This window comes from Coregonus lavaretus (genome assembly GCF_964263955.1).
Source record: "Coregonus lavaretus genome assembly, chromosome: 22".
Taxonomy (NCBI): domain Eukaryota; kingdom Metazoa; phylum Chordata; class Actinopteri; order Salmoniformes; family Salmonidae; genus Coregonus; species Coregonus lavaretus.
In genome coordinates, this window is record NC_140009.1 from 42,712,716 (window position 1) to 42,727,906 (window position 15,191).

The 15,191-nt window shown below is 46.2% G+C and overlaps 1 pseudogene across 1 annotated transcript; it reads right to left on the reverse strand.

Annotated features, from left to right (window-relative positions):
• Positions 1-1,290: 1,290 nt before the first annotated feature.
• LOC311149962 lies at positions 1,291-2,911 on the reverse strand (annotated as a pseudogene). The gene has a single exon. The product of its transcript is annotated as an uncharacterized misc_RNA (transcript).
• Between the last annotated feature and the right edge of the window lie 12,280 nt (positions 2,912-15,191).

Here is a 15,191-nt window from a genome sequence, read left to right on the forward strand (position 1 = left end):
AGCCCACGTCCCCCTTGGTTGGGAACCACTGCCCTAGCCGACTAAACTCAACTCCATGATTTAGGATGGAGTTGAGCGGCAGACTGGAGCTCTGACATCACATAAAATGAAGTTTTTATATAAAAAACTGGATTGGAGCTCCAGTCCATTATTGCTGATAAAGAGACATTCCAATGAGCAATTCCATTTTATTAGGGAGAATAACACATGGAAAGACGCTCAGAGCTACTGTAGGAAGAAACACACAGACCCTGCCAGTGTGAGGAACCAGGCTGATAACCTGAAGATACAGCACCCACTGGGCACATCACGTCATTTCAACATGAACATTTTGGTAACATTTGGTTGAGATATTGATCAATGAGATTTCAACCTTCATTCACCCACTCAAAAAGAGAGCCAGAAGTTTGTTGAATTCCCAATGTGATATCACTATGCTTTCAAGTGATCACTAAGCACAACCAAATTCCAATGGAAAAACATTTTCAGATTTTTCGTTTAGTTGTCATCTACACTGAGTATAAAGCCAATTCGTAATCCAATCCAAACTTGCCTCGAGGTCACATGTTTGTGATGCCTTAGTTAGACGCGCTTCCAAAGCAACCACAGAACAGGGAATCCAAATGGTGTAAAAAAACAACAATTTATTTTCCAAACAAAAGGTTCTAAGTCGTGGCATAGCGTAGCGGTCAAAAACCTGTAAGGTACCACCATACCCGAGGCCTAGTAGACCCATACTGCCAAAAACCTAAATAGGTAAAGGGAAGGGGAACATGGGAAAAAAAGGGGTGTGCCCAGGAAAGGCTCCATAATGCTTTAAAATACCCATGATAATCATAATAGAAAACCAAAAACATAAGTTCATCAACCATACTCCATAATTCATAATTAAATATTTATACTTTTATTTAATAATATTTTAAAATGGAGCAAAACAATAAATATAGCACAAATAAAGAAAATGGGAATTTGGCTCCAATATACCTGGCCTCTAATTGTGACTGTGGGGACACAAAACAATTACCAATAATAAACACTAGAACCAAAGTTCAATATATTGTCCATAATAGTCCATTAATGATGAAAAAAAAACGGTGTAAAAACACTATAAGTGTTCCAAGGAACAGTGTAGTCTGCTATACGGCGGCTTCCAGCAGCAGACATAGCTTGGTGAAGGGCCTCCAAAGTGTGATGGTCTGGGTTCTCACCTTCACTTGCCTAACCAGCCCTCTGGAGTCTGGGGTGGTTTGTGTGACTGGCCCCATGATCCACAAGTTACGTGGGGCAGAGTCATCCACGATAAGAACTATGTCCCCAGGGACAAAGTTTCTTATTTTTCTTGTCCATTTTTGTTGTTCCTGCAACTCGAGAAGATACTTTTTGGTCCATTCTTCTGTTGTTCTGACTGGCCAACCACAGCTCATACTTGACTGGAGGCTTCCAGGATATCAGTGAGTCTCCCTTTTTGCACAAACTGACCCTTAACAGGGTGCCGTAAAATCTGGGAGGACGTTGGAAATACTTCTTCACCATTTTCTGAGCGGCTTCCACACTCTCCAACTGGATATAACACTTTCTATGACCCCAGTTCAAATGATAGCCATTGATTTTACCAAAACGCTGGGCAAGCCGTAACAGAGAGATGTCCGAGTACTTCTGGAGTGGAAGCATACAAATGTAGCTGGATCTCCCACTGAGATTCTCCAACTTTTTCTGTGAAAAGTGCATGATAACATTGTCAGGTTTCCACAACAACTGTCCTTTGCCTTTGTAGAACTTCACCATCTTATGTTCTTCATCGGTAGTATCACGCTCTAACAATGCCTCCTGTCTGAAAAAGGATATGGTATGGTTTACAACATTCACGTTTGTTCGCTCTGCCAGTTTCAAGATGGCCACCTCCATGTCTCTATAGCCCTTTCTAATTGGGCTAATGTAGACAACCTTTCCATCCCATGAAGAATCCATTGACTCCAGTGATGCGTCCCCTCCAGTATCGAGTTCATCCAATGTAACAAAATCATCCATATTCTCAGGGAAATCCATGTCATCCATGTTGTCATCTTCATGAAAACTCTCCTGATCCATCATGTCCTCCATTGAGACAACAGCATCACCCAGAGCTGGATCATCGGCAGTCTTTAGGTCAGAATCCTCCAAACCTCCTCTGAGGAGCTTTGTTGACCTTCTCCTTGTTCCACCACTTTCTCAGCAGGTTGTTTGCCTGTACTGGGTCTCTTTTTGTTTTGTGAAATTTGAGGTCTCCTAGCCCTCATGTCTGCTGCTGTGGCTTTTACTAGAATCTTCTCTTTTGGATGTGGTGGAGTCAGGACTTTCTCTCAGGCGCTTCAGTGACGATGACAAGCTGACTTTGACACTCTTTCCATTGATCTTGAGGGGGTTGGAGTAGTAGTACTTCACCATAATGTCAGCATCCTTCCAATCTACCATCTCAATCAGGGCCTGATCACTTGAATATTTTAAAAGTCACACATCCCCAAGATGGCGAGAATGAGAATTTCAGATTCTCTTTCCTTCCCAGGAGGTACGTGGGAAAAACAAACCACTGTATTGGTAACTTGTTTGATGGGCCATTTTTCTGGTGGTTCATCCAACTTTGGCGTATAAATACTGCACACTACAGGTGACAGGTACAGAGTCAAACTATTTCCATTCACAAAACCTTTGCTTTCACCGAAGTGATCCACCATATTGACTGCCTCTTTGTGCGAACCAAACTCCAGAAAGCCCTTGCAGGGGAACACCACATGTTTTACAACCGAATGGCTTAGCCAAAGTCATCAACAGAGCCAAGGGGAAATTTAGTGACAACCACCTTAATGCCAGCCTTGGCCTTCAAATGGTGTCTCAGCCCGCTCTGGTCGCACTCTCCTATAGTCAGTGTCACCATGGCTGCTTGACCGGCGACGGACTGCAGGGGCTGTCCTGTCTGCTGCTGTGATTCTGTGAGTCTGTTGGCACTTTCACTGCAAAGCCTTTGTCCAGGATGCCTGCCATGAACTTGGTGTAGTCCTCACAGAACTGAGGATTCTTGGCGAGTTTCGTTTTCAGGTTGAGAGCACGCTGTACTGCCCCACAGCGGTTGTTAGGAAATTCAGCATCCTCATTCCTCAGTGGTAGGCATATATTTGTAAGTCGCTCTGGATAAGAGCGTCTGCTAAATGACTTAAATTTAAATATACTATAGTGGCCACCCACAAGCTTGGCTGACTGTGAGACATGCTCCATGAAGAGATGCTCTTCTCTTGATATTTCAAGCTGCTCCTCATGGTGGCGCTCTGGGAAGTCATGCTTAATATGTTGCTGAAGCAGTTCTTCCAGTTCTACAACAGAGATTCTGTGTGCCATTACATGACACTGCCAATAGTTGGAGACATTGCCCTTTTTTTGTGGCCTATTAACAATCCAGCCCAGAGAGGTTTTCACAGCGTATGGGCCATCTCCTTGGCTGTTTATAACCTTCCATTGTCTGAGGCACATTGGTTCCAATCAACAATCCAACTTCACCATCAATCTTCGAGACACACTTCTTCCAAATATGGCCGGCCATTGGTCCACATCTGCCTGGGTAGGAATGTTCTCCTTAAATTTACAGGGATTTCCTTTTCAGTGTAAACGGCAGGGAGTTCTACAAAACTGCTGTCATCAAGGCTGCTTATCTCCAAGCCAGAGACAACAAAGGTACTCACAACTTCCTGCTTGTTTATAGTCTTGAGAAGAATGTCTGTTCTTCTTCCAGGGACCTTGAGATCTTGAAGCAGTGCTTCTGTACAGAATGTAGCTGTACTGTCTGGATCTAGAAAGGCATACGTTTCCACTGTTCTGTTACTTTTTTTCAAAGTGATTTGATTGGTCTGAAGCCAAATCCAAACTGGTGTCCTTTGGGGGGCATTTTGCTGCACCAGGACAACCCAGGACAACCCAGGACAACAATCAGCTCAACGCTGATTTGCTAATTCGTTTATAATATCACTGGAGGTCAAATGCTTGCTGGCATCAATCAATAAAATGCTATGGCGGCAACATGTTATACTCTTTTGGTCCAGACAGCATCAGATACATTGGCTACACATACTGAGACAGAGGGGTGCTGTTTCCCTCGCTCTGATGATTTTTCCGGTGAGTTTTAGCCACTAGCGAATTGATGGAAAATTATGAAAACACAGAGAGAGATGAAAGATACATTATTTTATAATTGAAATGTATTTATTGGTCAAATATTTGGGGACGCCTGGCTTCCTTTGGCATCCATGAATAAACGCCTCTGGCTACATTGTAGTTAGCGAGAGAGCAAGTCGCAAAGACAGTGGCACAACGGCCGATATGCTATTCCTTCTAAGTGAAGCACTGAAACATTCCAGATAAGAGAGTGAGAGGTGGTGGTGGTGACAGTGGTAGGGAAGTAGATGGCGGCCCATTTGTCAGCATCTATGCATCCCTCTGGCTTGGGGCGAGGCGAGCGAGCACCGCAGCTCTGCATTACAAATTACACTCAGTGTGAGTTTCCCGAAGAATACAAAAATAAGTACCCTATTATTATACTTGAGTAAAAGTAAATATACCTACATTGAAAATGATTCAAGTAAAAGTGAAAGTCACCCAGTAAAATACTACTTGAGTAAAAGTCTAAAAGTGCTTGGTTTTAAATATACTTAATTATCAAAAGTAAATGTAATTGCTAATAGATACTTAAGTATCAAAAGTAAAAGTAAAAATAATTTAAAATTCCTTAAATTAAGCAAACCAGACTGCACCATTTTCTTGTATTTTATTTATTTATTGACATAATTTGAGTCAATTGGAGGTGTACCTGTGGATGTATTTCAAGGCCTACCTTCAAACTCAGTGCCTCTTTGCTTGACATCATGGGAAAATCAAAAGAAATCAGCCAAGACCTCAGAAAAAAAATGTAGACCTCCACAAGTCTGGTTCATCCTTGGGAGCAATTTCCAAACGCCTGAAGGTACCACGTTCATCTGTACAAACAATAGTACGCCAGTAGAAACACCATGGGACCACGCAGCTGTCATACCGCTCAGGAAGGAGACGCGTTCTGTCTCCTAGAGATTAACATACTTTGGTGCGAAAAGTGCAAATCAATCCCAGAACAACAGCAAAGGACCTTGTGAAGATGCTGGAGGAAACAGGTACAAAAGTATCTATATCCACAGTAAAACAAATCCTATATCGACATAACCTGAAAGGCCGCTCAGCAAGGAAGAAGCCGCTGCTCCAAAACCACCATAAAAAAGCCAGACTACGGTTTGCAACTGCACATGGGGACAAAGAACGTACTTTTTGGAGAAATGTCCTCTGGTCTGTTGAAACAAAAATAGAACTGTTTGGCCATAATGACCATCGTTATGTTTGGAGGAAAAAGGGGAAGGCTTGCAAGCCGAAGAACACCATCCCAACCGTGAAGCACGGGGGTGGCAGCATCATGCTGTGGGGGTGCTTTGCTGCAGGATGGACTGGTGCACTTCACAAAATAGATGGCATCATGAGGAAGGAAAATGATGTGGATATATTGAAGCAACATCTCAAAACATCAGTCAGGAAGTTAAAGCTTGGTCACAAATGGGTCTTCCAAATGGACAATGACCCCAAGCATACTTCCAAATTTGTGGCAAAATGGCTTAAGGACAACAAAGGTATCAAGGTATTGGAGTGGCCATCACAAAGCCCTGACCTCAATCCTATATAAAATGTGTGGGCAGAACTGAAAAAGCGTGTGCGAGCAAGGAGGCCTACAAACCTGACTCAGTTACACCAGCTCTGTCAGGAGGAATGGGCCAAAATTCACCATATTTATTGTGGGAAGCTTGTGGAAGGCTACCCGAAACATTTGACCCAAATTAAACAATTTAAAGGCAATGCTACCAAATACTAATTGAGTGTATGTAAACTTCTGACCCACTGGGAATGTGATGAAATAAATAAAAGCTGAAATAAATCATTCTCTCTACTATTATTCTGACATTTCACATTCTTAAAATAAAGTGGTGATCCTTACTGACCTAAGACAGGTAATTTGTACTAGGATTAAATGTATTTGGCTAACGTGTATGTAAACTTCCAACTTCAACTGTATATATATGACTGTTTAACATTTTCAATTAGGACACATACAGTAGATGTTTCCTTTATTATGTTAGTAAGTCCTTTATTATGTTTGTTATAGACTACGTTTATTTGTATAGCCTACACTTTGTTTACCCTGAATCATTTCAACAAAATCCTTTAAGGGCTTGGACCCCTTATGACAGTATAGTACAAACATAACACAAATTACATACACACAGCAACTTCATTGCAAGATAGCACAACATCATCACGTCATATCATACCTACAAGACATTATCAGCATAGCAACTACTGACAGGTAAAAAAGCATACACATTTTAATGTCCAGCACACAGGAACACTGAGGCATCATGTTGCTAAATCAAAAACTCAGTAAATGTGATATGGAAAGTGTCCAGGTGGGTCAGTGTATCAGGGGAGAATGCAGTAATAGGAGTGTGCAGGCCGGACAGTCCATACATTCCTATGCTGTGGGAGGAGGGGGCAGGTATGGTAGTACACTTATAATTGTGACACCGTGCAGTGCATATATATATTTTTTTTACCTTTATTTAACTAGGCAAGTCAGTTAAGAACAAATTCTTATTGACAATGATGGCCTACCAAAAGGCAAAAGGTCTCCTACGGTGATGGGGGTTGGGATTAAAAATAAATAAATAAAATATAGGACAAAACACACATCACGACAAGAGAGACACCAGAACACTACATAAAGAGAGACCTAAGACAACAACATAGCATGGCAGCAACACATAACAACAGTGAGGCCTAAGAGAGTTGTATAAATACGCTTCAACTAGTGGATCTTGCGAAAGGTATAAAGAGATGAACAGTTTACAGAGTATAGAGTGCAGTGATGTGTCCTATAAGGAGCATTAGTGGCAAATCTGATGGCCAAATGGTAAAGAACATCTAGCCGCTCGAGAGCACCTCTCTGTAATCTAGCATGGGTAGGATGGTCATCTGAATCAGGGTTAGTTTGGTAGCTGGGGTGAAAGAGGAGTGATTACGATAGAGGAAAGTCTAGATTTAACATTAGCCTGCAGCTTTGATATGTGCTGAGAGAAGAACAGTGTACCGTCTAGCCATACTCCCAAGTACTTGTATGAGCTGACTACCTCAAGCTCTAAACCCTCAGAGGTAGTAATCACACCGGTGGGGAGAGGGGCATTCTTCTTGCCAAACCACATGACCTTTGTTTTGGAGGTGTTCAGAACAAGGTTAAGGGCAGAGAAAGCTTGTTGGACACTAAGAAAGCTTTGTTGTAGAGTGTTTAACACAAATTCCGGGGAGGGGCCAGCTAGTATAAGACTGTATCATCTGCATATAAATGGATGAGAGAGATTCCTACTGCCTGAGCTATGTTGTTGATGTAAATTGAGAAGAGCGTGGGGTCTAGGATCGAGCCTTGGGGTACTCCCTTGGTGACAGGCAGTGGCTGAGACAGCAGATGTTCTGACTTCATACACTGCACTCTTTGAGAGATGTAGTTAGCAAACCAGGCAAAAGACCCCTCAGAGACACCAATACTCCTTAGCCGGCCCACAAAAATGGAATGATCTACCGTATCAAAAGCTTTGGCGAAGTCAATAAAAATAGCAGCACAACATTGCTTAGAATCAAGGGCAATGGTAAGGTTGCAGTCACACATCCATAACCTGAGCGGAAACCAGATTGCATACCAGAGAGAATACTATAGACATCAAGAAAGCCAGTCAGTTGATTATTGACAAGTTTTTCCAACACTTTTGATAAACAGGGCAAAATAGAAATTGGCCTATTACAGTTAGGATCAGCTTGATCTCCCCCTTTAAATAAAGGACGCACCGTGGCTGCCTTCCAAGCAATGGGAACCTCCCCAGAGAGGAGTGACAGGTTTAAAATGTCAGAGATGGCTTGGCGATGATAGGGGCAGCAACCTTAAAGAAGAAAGGGTCTAAACTTCTCTAGCTCAGCCCCCATTAATAGCAGAAGAAATCAGGGACGGCCTGTTCAATAGGGCGATATGGGCGACGCACTGCCAAACGGGAAAAGGAAGGGATTTTTTTCTAATCAATTATATCACGGCAACAGTACTAGTTATCAGTGTTCTAATCTGATCTGACTGCCACTAAATGTCAAATCAGGCTAAAGTCGTGCTTCAAATGGCCCCGCCCGTTTTTGGGGCGATTTCAGTCAGGTTGAAAATCGCCCAGAAGTCTCTCATAGCCTGTCATGTAAAATCTATTTTTTTCAAATTTCAAAGCTTTCAATACATTCTCTATGGGTGTCTGTGGGCTTGCACTTACGCGCTTTCGTCATACGTGACGTAACCATGAACGTAACTAAGAAAATAGCAGCTAGCAGCGTCTCTGTTGCGACCTGCAGTGTGGCGTTATTTTATGTTTTTAATTTGTAGACTTAGTTTACAAACATTCTGCCAACCATGGATTTTTACAGTGGTGGGTTTTGGACTGATCTTGTTGATCGTGTACATACCCGCTACGAACGGACTAAATAATGAAAACGCTGCTGGCAGCGGAATCCAATACAGCTGGGAGACTTGGCTGGATGACAGAGTCCCGGACAGAGAAGTGGAGCCGGCCGGCTTCACCCTGGTCAGAGCGGACCGCGATCCTGGTAAGAGAGCGACTCTGTACCCCCCGACATTGAACTGCTTTCTGTGTCACTGCGACCTTACTATCTGCCCCGTGAGTTCCCCCAATTGTTTGTTACCGTTGTGTACTGTTGATAATCACAAGTTTACTGGAGAACTGAGACCAAGTAGAGACTTTGGACAGGGTGGATATGGTATAATAAAGGCAGTTTATTCAGAGGTAAAGATATCTGGAATCGCGTGCACGGACCCGTTCGTCAAACTCTTAGGGAGCTATCTGAAGAGAGCCCCGAAAACATTGTGTGCAGACATTTTATACAATAAATGATGTAGGTTGAATCTAGTAGTTCTGATCTTCTGATTGGTCCTGATGAGTTGGGCGAGGTCCCCTCCACTGTTGCATTGGCTCTGAGTCGGGTTCTCTGTCTTCAAATGTTCAGCCTAAAGAGAGGGGATTTTTGTGTGTGTGTGTGTGTGTGTTTAACAGTGATGATGTGTGTGTGTGTGTGTGTGTTATCAATGATGATGTGTGTGTGTGTGTGTGTGTGTGTGTGTGTCCTCAGAGCAAGAACTCGTGAGTTGGAAGAACTGAGAGACCTATGGCGTGGGTGTTGTCCTTGGCCACCTGCTGACAAGGCTGACAAGATAGGACTCTTTTGTCCATTGTTATAGGATAGGAACAGCATTGATTGAAAACAAACGCCCAACACAAAATGGGTCATGCACAAGATTTTAGTCAGACCAAGCTATAACATTATATATTTACTACGACAGTACATTCAACCAAAAGCTAATATAACAAAGGCATCAGAGATTATTTATAATCTGTCACAGAAACTGGAATCCATCTCCCCAGATCAGTCAATAAATGCTTCTGGTATTGACTTATATGCTGCCCCTGTCTTCATGTTGTTGCTGGACATATCTTTTTTAAAATGTGTGTAGGTCACCTAAATCATCAGAAAAATTGCCCCTCCTGAGAATTTTTTCAGGAGCCGCCACTGGAAGAAATAGACAAATCCAATGGTACAACCCAGAAGTCTGTAGCTTAAACACACGTTTAAAAGAGGTTAGAAGTGCAAATCGGTGGGACTCATTGGGTTAAGGCTTTCAGAATGTTCCAAGAGTATGGGAAGTGGGAAAGTGACAGCTGTTTGACATGTCTCTGTCCTTGGTGCATATTCAGATTCATTTATGATTAGATCAGAATCGCCGTCATAATCATTGGCCTGTACAGAGAATTAAGTCCAAATCCCCATCTTCATCCATGGCTTAGAAAAGGGCCGATTTAGCAAGCTAGCTACTGCAGGACATCAACACAAGAAGACCAGAAACAGACATGTTTTTCTGAAAATGAAGTTTTGCAAAGGAAGTGATTTGATTGGTCTGAAGCCAAATCCAAACTGACCTCCCTTAGGGGGCGTTTTGCTGCACCAGGACAACCCACAGTTGAGCTCAGCTCAACGCTGATTGGCTAATTATTTTATAATTGTTTTATCAAGGGAGGCCAAATGCTTGCTGGCAGTAGCCTACATGGTGTGTGAACTGCTGACTGCTCATAATTTGCAGATAGTTGTTGACACATCAACCAGGATCAAGAGGCAGGGCAATTTGTGACTTGTTTTGGTAGTCAGTGGCTTTTTTGGAGGGGGAGTGGTTTCATCTATTTTCTGAGTGTATATAAACAGCTTCTCAGGCTCCATCTCAGTGTGCTTCATTCTATAGCTAGAGGACTCCTGATATCTCCAGGAGTGATAAGTATAATTTTTTTGTCTTTATCTGTTGTGGTCTAGTATTGTCTTTTTGCTAGCTAGGGTCATCTACTGTAAGTGCTGCCTGTCTTCCCAGTGGCATACTTGGTGTGTGAACTGCTGACTGCTGATAATTTGCAGATAGTTGTTGACACATCAACCAGGATCAAGGGGCAGGGCAATTTGTGACTTGTTTTGGTAATCAGTGGCTATATTGGAGGGGGAGTGGTTTCACCTCTCCTAGGCAATCACTATTAGTACAGGGAGATGTGCTCTCCACCTCCGCTAGGCAATTAGCAATTAGTGTTAGTTCTTCAGTCTCCCCTGGGTGGTCGTGTCAGTGGCGGTTTTGTCACAAAACTAAGACCTTCGCCGAAACAAAGACGGTTCTGCAGAGTTGTTCGAGGAAGGAAAGAGAGGAAGGCTCCACACCACTCTCTCACTTGAGTATCTTACCTAGTTAATTTCAGATTATCAAATTTTGCTATTTTGTAGCTTTGTCAACTGTGTGTGTGTTTTCTAAACTTGTTCTCACCTCTCCCTGTAGGCTTTACAGACGCTCCCCATGCTCTGGCTGCAACCCTTCTAATTTATGTACCCTGCGTGCACAACCCATGTGGAAGTCCTGGTCTCTGGCAGCGTTTATAACTGCCGATCTGCGGTCAAGAACGCAGAGTTCATCTCAGCCTATGCTGCCCTTCAGTCCCTTTACTTTTTGGCCCTGACGGAGACATGGATCAACCCAGAGAACACTACTCCAGCTTCATCTGACTATGTTTTCTCTCATAGTCCGAGAGCATCTGGTCATCGCGGTGGTGACACAGGTTTTTTCCCCCTCTAACCTGTCCATTTCAATTCCATGCTGTCACTGTCACTTGTCCACTCAAGCTTAACATTATTGTCATCTATCGCTCACCAGGTGCCCCTGGAGAGTTCCTCAATGAGCTTGACACCTTGATAAGCTTATTTCCTGATGATGGCTCACCGCTCTTCGTACTTGGCGACTTTAACCTCCCGACGTCTGCCTTTCCAACTCTTTCCTCTCCTTGCCTCTTTTGACCTCACCCTTTCCCAATCCCCTCCAACTCACAAGGCAGGTAATACGCTTGACCTCATCTTTACTACAGGCTGCTCGCATACTAATCTCACAGCAACCCCCCTCAGGGTCTCTGATCACTACTTTGTTTCCTTTTCTGTCTCCCTTTCCTCCAACCATAACCACTCAGCCCCTACCCAGATGGTCATGCGCCGTCGCAATCTTTGCTCTCTCTTTCCCACTACTCTCTCCTGTTCTATCCTATCATCTCTCCCTTCTGTTAAATCCTTCTCCCTCCTGTCTCCTGATTCTGCCTCTTCGACCCTACTCTCCTCCCTTTCCGCATCCTATGACTTGCACTGTCCCCTTTCCTCCCGGCCGGGTCGGCCCTCCCCTTCTGCTGAGTGACTCATTGCGAGCTTACAGAACAGGGGTGCACTTTTTTATGGGGTGCACTTGTCACGGTTTCGGCCGAGGCTGCCTCTCTCCCTTGTTCGGGCAGGCTTCGGCGTTCGTCGTCTCCGGAATTCTAGCTGCCACCGATTTATGTTTTCATGTTCGTTTGCTTTTGTCTGTTTGTGTCACACCTGTTTCTGTTTTACGTGATTAGTATCCTATAAGTGTCTCGTTGTGTTTGTCTTGTGTTGTGTGTGATTGTTTTCGTCAGTGTTGTGTTTGCTCGGTTGAGCATATTTCTCTCCACTGCGCTGGAGCTCGTTTGCACTTGTTTCGTGCACTACATATTTTGTCGCACCTGTTTGTGCGCATTTTGCCTACACGCCTTGGGCGTAGTTTAGCTGTTGGGCTTTGTTGCCCTGTTGCCTGTGTTTGGGTCGGAATACAGCTTTTGGAACCTACCGTCTGCGTCCTGCATCTGATTTCCTACACCACACCTACACACGCCCTGACAGAATCACACACCACCCATGGAATCAGCAGGAGCAGAAGCAGCCCAGACAAGACTGGAAGCCCAGGTTCGGGATCAGCAGGAGCAACTCCTGCAGATGGGGAACGCCCTGCAGGAGGTTATTTCCACACTCCGAGGCTGGGGTTCGCCTCCACCACCGCCCGCCCAGCCAGCACCATCGGCCAGCCCGCCCGTTCCAGCACCGGAACATCGAGGAGTCCGTCTATCTCTCCCGAGGGCTTACGACGGGACAGCGGCTGGGTGTCAGGGGTTCTTGCTCCAGGTCGAGCTGTACCTGGCCACAGTCCATCCGGCACCTTCAGGGCATGAGAGCGTGTCCGCCCTAATCTCCTGCCTGGCCGGTAAAGCGTTGGAGTGGGCCAACGCGGAGTGGAGGAAGATCGACGCCACGACCATTACCTACACCGAGTTCTCCCGCCGCTTTAGGGCGGTGTTCGACCATCCCCCGGAGGGGAAAGCGGCGGGGGAGCGTCTGGTCTTCCTTAGGCAGGGGAGGAGGAGTGCCCAGGAATTCGCACTCGAATTCCGTACTCTAGCGGCAGATGCAGGGTGGAGTGATCGGGCCCTCATCGATCTCTACCGATGTAGCCTCAGAGAGGACGTCCGTCGGGAGCTGGCCTGTCGGGACGCCAGTCTCACTTTCGACCAGCTGGTCGACATGTCAATTAGGTTGGATAACCTATTGGCTACCCGCGGACGTCCTGAGGGGGGTCCGTCCATTCCATCCTCCAGCGCACCCGAGCCGTGTCCTATGGAGCTCGGGGGCGCTGGCGCTAGAGGTAGGAGGAGTCGGCAGAGTAGGGGGTCCATCCACTGCACCAACTGTGGTCGGGGAGGACACACCGCGGCTAGGTGCTGGGGATGGCCTCCTCGGGGAGATGACGACAGGTCCCGCACTGGGGATTCCCTCCAGGTGAGTAGGCGCCCCACTCACCCAGAGCTCACTGTTGCCCATTTTTGTATGCCTGTGTGTTTTCCGCAGGTGGCACCTCATTCCCAGTGTAAGGCGCTGGTAGATTCAGGCGCGGCTGGGAATTTCATTGATAAGAAGTTTTGTTTAGAGTTAGGGTTTCCCCTTCTCCCTGTGGAAGTTCCTTTTCCCGTTCACGCCCTAGATAGTCGTCCGTTGGGTACGGGCTTAATCAGGGAGGTCACGGCGCCACTTAGGATGTGTGCGCAGGGGAGTCATCAGGAGATAATACAACTGTTTCTGATTGACTCTCCTGCGTATCCGGTGGTGCTGGGCATGCCCTGGTTAAGTACCCATAACCCCGTTATTTCGTGGCAGGAGAGGGCTCTGAAGGAGTGGTCTGCTCAGTGTGTGGGTAGATGTTTGGGCGTTTCCTTAGGGGCTACCTCGGTGGAAAGTCCAAACCAGGTGCCCGCATTGCACATTCCACCTGAGTATGGGGATCTGGCTATCGCGTTTAGTAAGGCGAGGGCGACGCGATTGCCACCCCATAGGCAGGGGGATTGTGCGATAGACCTTCAGTCAGGAGCGCGTACAACTTGGTGCGCATCAGGAAGGATGATGAATGGAAAACAGCCTTTAGTACCACCTCGGGCCATTACGAGTATCTCGTCATGCCATACGGGTTGATGAATGCTCCGTCAGTTTTCCAATCATTCGTGGATGAGATCTTCAGGGACATGCAGGGACAGGGAGTGGTGGTGTACATAGATGACATCCTCGTGTACTCACCTACCCGTGTCGAGCATGTGGCCCTGGTGCGCAGAGTGTTGCGGAGGCTGGTGGAGCACGACCTGTATGTGAAGGCAGAGAAGTGTCTGTTTTTCCAGGAGTCGATTTCCTTCTTGGGGTATCAGTTGTCTGCGTCAGGGGTGAAGATGGAGGTAGACCGAGTGTCAGCCGTGAGTAATTGGCAAACACCAACCACTGTGAAAGAGGTGCAGCAGTTTTTGGGGTTTGCGAATTACTACCGGAGGTTTATCCGGGGTTTTGGGCAGGTGGCAGCTCCCATCACGTCTCTCTTAAAGGGGGGCCCGGTGCGTCTGCAGTGGTCAGTCGAGGCGGACAGGGCTTTTAAGAAGCTGAAGGACCTGTTCACCTCGGCTCCGGTGCTGGCGCATCCGGATCCCTCTTTACCATTTCAGGTAGAGGTGGACGCGTCTGAAGCCGGTATTGGCGCCGTGCTGTCCCAACGGTCAGGCGCGCCACCTAAACTCCGCCCCGTTGCCTTCTATTCCAAGAAGCTCAGCCCGGCGGAGCGAAATTATGACGTAGGGGACAGGGAGCTGTTAGCTGTGGTCCAAGCCCTTAAGGTGTGGAGGCACTGGCTTGAGGGGGCTCAACACCCTTTCCTCATTTTGACGGACCACCGTAACCTGGAGTACATCCGGGCAGCGAGGAGGCTGAACCCTCGACAGGCTAGATGGAGTATGTTTTTGACCCGTTTCTCTTTTAAGATCACCTACATCCCTGGGTCACAAAACGGTAAGGCAGATGCACTGTCTCGGCGGTATGACGGGGAGGAGAGGTCCGTGGAGCCCACTCCCATACTGCCGGAGTCGTGTCTAGTGGCACCGGTGGTGTGGGAGCTCGATTCTGAGCTCGAGCGGGCATTACGCACCGACCCTAGTCCACCACAATGCCCGGAGGGTCGGAAGTATGTTCCGCTCGAGTGTCGGGATCGATTGATCTATTGGGCTCACACGTCACCCTCCTCTGGACATCCGGGTATCGGCCGGACAGTGCACTGTCTTAGTGCCAAATATTGGTGGCCTACGTTGGCCAGGGATGTGAGGGTTTATGTT